This window comes from Mus caroli, chromosome 6 (assembly GCF_900094665.2).
Source record: "Mus caroli chromosome 6, CAROLI_EIJ_v1.1, whole genome shotgun sequence".
Classification (NCBI taxonomy): Eukaryota; Metazoa; Chordata; class Mammalia; order Rodentia; family Muridae; genus Mus; species Mus caroli.
The window spans coordinates 14,416,521-14,422,537 of NC_034575.1; positions in this window are offsets into that span (position 1 = coordinate 14,416,521).

Consider the following 6,017-nt stretch of genomic DNA (forward strand, 5'->3'; position numbering starts at 1 on the left):
GCCTAAATTGGGTGATATTCTATGTAATTCTTATTCTAGAAACCAGACTTATAAAAGATAGGATTTAGGGCAGTGTCTCTTTGAGGAATTGGGGGCTGCACCTTCTTGCGTTTGTATGCAGGAACAGGCAGCCAAACTTTGTAGCAAGTAATGTTTTTGGTGTTGATTTTTAAAGAGAATGGATTGTTTACACTGTTAAAATTGGGTTTTGCTTCCCAAAATTGTGGTTGTGCTCTGGTGTTACAAGAAAAATCGAAAGCGAAGGCTTCTCCTGAATCGGAGTCACCAGCTAATCCATCGGCTCCTCCAAAATCTACCCTGAGATTGAGAAGCCTCCTGAGTGGCCAGGTCCACTACCTCCCTCTTATTCACAGCCTCATCCCCTGCTGCTGGGGAACCCCGAACCCCTCGGGGCAGAGGGAGGTGGACCCGCTGAGGGTACATGGAGCCTGAGAGCACAAAGTCCGCTGGACAGACTCTGGTGGACCCGCCCAAACTTCAACCCATTCAGTACTGGTCGTTTTCCTCTGCTGATCTTTATAACTAGAAAACTAACCACCCCTCTTTCTCAGAGGATCCCCAACGCCTCACAGGATTGGTGGAGTCCCTTATGTTCTTTCATCAGCCTACTTGGGATGATTGTCAGCAGATGATGCAGACGCTTTTCACAACTGAAGAGCGAGAGAGAATTTTGTTAGAGGCTAGAAAAAATATCCCAGGAGCCAACGGGTGGCCTACCCAGCTACAAAATGAGATGGACACGGGATTCCCTTTGACTCGCCCTGGTTGGGACTACAACACGGCTAAATGTAGGGAAAGTTTGAAAATCTATTGCCAGGCTCTGGTCTGCGAGGTGCCTCAAGATGGTCCACTAATCTCTCTAAGGTAATAGTGGTAATGCAGTGGCTGACCAAACCTCCCTCGGTGTTCCTTGAAAGGCTTATGGAAGCCTTCAGGCGGTTCACTCCCTTTGTTCCTACCTTGGAAGCCCAGAAGGCTCAGTGGCCCTGGCTTTCATAAGGTAGTCGGCCCCAGATATCAGAAAGAAACTTCAGAGATCGGAAGGGTTACAGGAGGCTGAGTTATGTGATCTAGTGAAAGAGGCAGAGAAAGTGTTTCATAAGCAAGAGACTGAGGAAGAGAAAAAAGAGAACAGAAGGGATCATAGACAAGAGAGAAATTTGACTAGAATCTTGGCCACAGGTGTGTGTGTGTGTGTGTGTGTGTGTGTGTGTGTGTGTGTGTANAGAGAGAGAGAGAGAGAGAGAGAGAGAGAGAGAGAGAGAGAGAGAGAGAGAGAGAGGAGGACTTAGATAGGGAACCTGGGCAAGAGAAGATCAATGTGCTTAACATAATTAAGTGAGCCTCAGCTAAAAAGGCTCAGCTGTGTCAGACTGAAGTTACTTATTTGGGATACACCCTTCGAGATGGGAAGCAGTGGCTAAAGGAAGCCCGGAAAAAGACTAACTCAGATCCCCACCCCAACTACACCAAAGCAAGTAAGAGAATTCTTGAACACAGCTGGCTTCTGCAGGCTCTGGATACCTGAGCTTTCGACCTTAGCTACCCCGTTTACCCCTAACCAAGAAAGGAGAACCAGAAAGCCTTCGAAGAAATTAAAAAAGGCCCTACTGATGGCCAGCCTTGGCCTTGCCTGACCTAACCAAACCTTTCACTCTTTATGTGAATGAGAAAACAGGGGTTGCCAGAGGAGTCCTTACTCAGACTTTGAGACCTTGAAAAAGGCCAGTGGCTTACCTATCCAAGAAGTTAGACCCTGTTGCCAGTGGGTGGTTTCCTTGCCTAAAAGCTATTGCTGCCATAGCTCTACTTGTCAAGGAGGCTGATAAGCTCACTCTGGATAACTGTAGTGGCACCCCACACTCTGGAAAGCATTATCTGACAGCCCCCTGACCAATGGATGACCAATGCTTGTATAACACTTTATCAGAGCCTTTTGTTGACTGAATGAGTGACCTTCACTCTCCCTGCTGTCCTCAATCCCGTTACCCTACTGCCCGAGACTGATGACTCTTCACCTATGCCTCACTGCGCTGGCATTCTGGCAGAAGAAACTTGTACTCGATATGATCTGAAGGATCAGCCTTGGCCTGGGAGTCTGAGCTGGTACATGGATGGCAGTAGCTTCTTGTTTGAAGGTAAGCGGAAGGTGGGGCACCAGTGGTGGACAGAAAGCAAGTGATCTAGGCCAGCACCCTCCCTGAAGGGATGTTGGCCCAGAAAGCCAAACTTGTGTCTTTGATACAAGCTCTACAAATGGCAAAAGGGAAGTCTATCAACATTTACACTGACAGCAGGTATGCTTTTGCCACTACACGGAGCAATACACAGACAAAGAGGGCTGTTGACATCTGCAGAGAAAGATCTAAGATGTTGTGGCTAAAGGGAATCAGATGACAGACCTAACTGCCAAGCAGACAGCCTAGAGTGTTAACCTTCTGCCTGTAGTAGAAAAGTCCAAAACCCCAGGACCTGAGCGGAAGTACACCCTGGAAGACTGACAAGAAATAAAAAGACCAGTTCTCTAGGATCCCAGAAGGGACTTGCTAAACCTCAGAAGGGAAAGCGATCCTACCCCACAAAGAAGGACTAGAGTATGTCCAACAGATACATTGTCCAACCCACCTAGGAGCTAAACATCTGCAGAGACTGATTAGGACATCCTCTTATCATGTTCTGAGATTACCGGGAGTGGCTGACTCGGTGGTCAAACATTGTGTGCCTTGCCAGCTGGTTAATGCTAATCCTTCCGGAATGCATCCTGGGAGAAGACTGAAGGGAAGCCACCCAGGAGCTTACTGGGAAGTAAACTTTACTGAGGTGAAGCCAGCCAAGTATGGTAATGTCTTAGTTAGAGTTTCTATTCCTGCTCAAACATCATGACCAAGAAGCAAGTTGGGGAGGAAAGGGTTTATTCGGCTTATACTTCCATACTGCTGTTCATCACCAAGGAAGTCAGGACTGGAACTCAAGCAGGTCAGGAAGCAGGAGCTGATGCAGAGGCCATGGGGGGATGTTCTTTACTGGCTTGCTTCCCCTGGCTTGCTCAGCCTGCTCTCTTATAGAACCCAAGACTGCCAGCCCAGAGATAGTCCACCCACAAGGGGCCTTTCCCCCTTGATCACCAATTGAGAAAATACCACACAGCTGGATCTCATGGAGGCACTTCCCCAACTGAAATTCCTTTCTCTGTGATAACTCCAGCTTGTGTCAAGTTGACACACAAAACCAGCCAGTACAGGTAACAAGTACTTATTAGTGTTTATAGACACCTTTTCATGCTGGGTAGAAGCTTTTCCTACCAGGACTGAGATGGCCAAGAAGATCCTAGAAGAAATGTCCCCGAGGTTTGGAATACCCAAGGTAATTGGGTCTGATAATGGACCTGCTTTTGTTGACCAGGTAAGTCAGGGACTGGCCAAGATATTGGGGATTGATTAGAAGTTACATTGGTCATACAGGCCCCAAAGTTCAGGACAGGTAGAGAGGATGAATAGAACCATTAAAGAAACCTTTACCAAATTGACAGCGGAGACTGGCACTAATGATTGGATAGCTGTCCTACCCTTTGTGCTCTTCAGGTTTAGAAACACCCCTGGACAGTTTGGACTGACCCCCTATGGATTACTCTATGGGGGACCTCCTCCACTGGTAAAAATAGCCTGTGTACATAGTGCTGACATGCTGCTTTCCCAGCCTTTGTTCTCTAGGCTTAAGGCACTCGAGTGGGTGAGGCAGCGAGCATGGAAGCAGCTCTAGAATGCCTACTCAAGAGAAGGAGACCTGCAAGCCCAACATCACTTCCAAATTAGAGATTTGGTCTACATTAGACACCACAGTGCAGAAAACCTCGAGACTCAGTGGAAAGACCCTTATCTTGTACTCTTGACCACCCTACTTTCTACCCTCATGGGGCCCCTTTTGATTTTGCTTCTGCTTTTAATTATAGGTCCATGTGTGTTAGAAAGCAAGACTTAGTACAGTGCAGCTTTTAGTTTTGAGACAATAGTACCATGCCCTAAAGGATCAAGTGCATCAGGGAGAAGACAGTGTCTAGTTCTAAGATTAGAACTACTAACATGTAGAAGTGGGGAATGAAAAAGTATAACATAAAAACACAATTTTAGGCCTTTAGGCCCAGGCTTGAGAATGTGACCTTTGTGACTCAATGCTCCAAAGCATGCTAATCATAAAACAGATTCTTTGAATACTCCACCCACCCACTTCCTGGGTTCAGGGAGTGTTCAAAGAAAGTCACCCTGATCCACCCTGACCATTGCTGTAATCTGCTATGCAAAGGTGCTATTGTTAGAGGCTCCTAGAAAACTGTCTTGACTTTCCACTTCCTCAGTGACTCTTAACTGTTATTTTTGGTATTTTCCAACAACGCCCTCCCCACCTCCTTGAGTTGTGGTTTCTTCCTTTAAATACCCCCTTACCCAGCTACTTGGGTCACCATGGTCCTCTACCCCTGCCTGGTGTACGACTGTAGGCACAAGAGCGCTCTTGAGATAAAAGTCCTCTTGCAGTTTGCATCAAGACCGTTTCTCATGAGTGATTTGGGGTGTTGCCTCTCCTCATTCAGAATGTGGGGGAGTCCTCACGTTGTGGGTCTTTCAACCGAAGCTGGAAGCACAGATTTAAAAATATGTAAACCTAGAGAATATGGGTTACATTTGGAATCATGGGTCTATCCTCTGAAGCTGTGAAAGAAGGGTAAGTGTTTGCTTGTAGTAATTTGTTCAGGAACAAGAGGCACTCGTTGCTAGACAACAAGAAACTGAACTCTATATAGCTATGAAGCTGAGAGCTAGTATCTTAGATCAAAACAAAAACTTGTGTAATTTTTAACTGGATTCTGAGGTCTATACTTTTAGCTGCTCCCTGGAAGATGGGAGTTAGGGGAAGGATACCAGTGAATGCAAGCCCTCCCTGTTCCAAGGAAAATAAAGGAGACCTCTCTGCCTCAAACCTTCATCTTGCAAGGCTTAGGGAATGCAAACTGCTTATGGGACCAAGGGGTTAGAGTGCAAGGTGACAAGAAGTTCCTGGCCTGGGTGGGGTCTCTTGCGAGTCATACCTAGAAAAACAAAACTGAAATGTATCTGCATCTCTGGCCTGGCACAGAGGCCATGTTTTTATAATTTGATAAATAATGCATTTTCATATGAATATGAGAGGAGTAGCCTTACAAATAAAATCACATGAGAAAAATGGATCTTAAAGGATAAGCAAAAAGTCTAGGTTAGGGAATGAGTAAATAAAGATTAGGGGAAAGATCCCAGTTTACCTCATCTCTCAATTCTCTCAAAACAAGCAAAGAACTTAGGTTATTGTACTGAAGACTGCTTGGTCCTGACTTTGGTTTTGTTGTTTTGCTGGTGATGGGGAGGAAAGTCAACAAGGTCTCATTCTGTAGTCCAGGCTGTTCTCTGAGCTTGCAAAGCCCTCCTGCCTTATGCCACCATGCCCAGCTAGATTCTACTCTGTAGCTTCACATTTACAGTGCAAATATGGTGTTTCCTGTAGTGTTACTCAAGAAACTCGGATCTACAGTGGAAAAAAGACAGCATTTTCAACAAATGGTGCTGGTACAACTGGTGGTTATCATGTAGAAGACTGCAAATTGATCCATTCTTATCTCCTTGTACAAAGCTCAAGTCTAAGTAGATCAAAGAACTCCACATAAAACCAGAGACACTGAAATTGATGGAGGAGAAAGTAGGGAAAATCCTCGAAGATATGGGCACAGGGAAAAAAATTCCTAAACAGAACAGCAATGGCCTGTGCTATAAAATCAAGAATTGACAAATGGGACCTCATAAAATTGCAAAACTTCTATAGGGCAAAAGATACTGTCAATAAGAAAAATAGGCCACCAACAGATTGGGAAAGAATTTTCACCAATCTTAAATCTTATAGGGGACTAATATCCAATATATACAAAGAGTTCAAGAAGGTGAACTCCAGAAATTCAAATAACCCCATTAAAATGG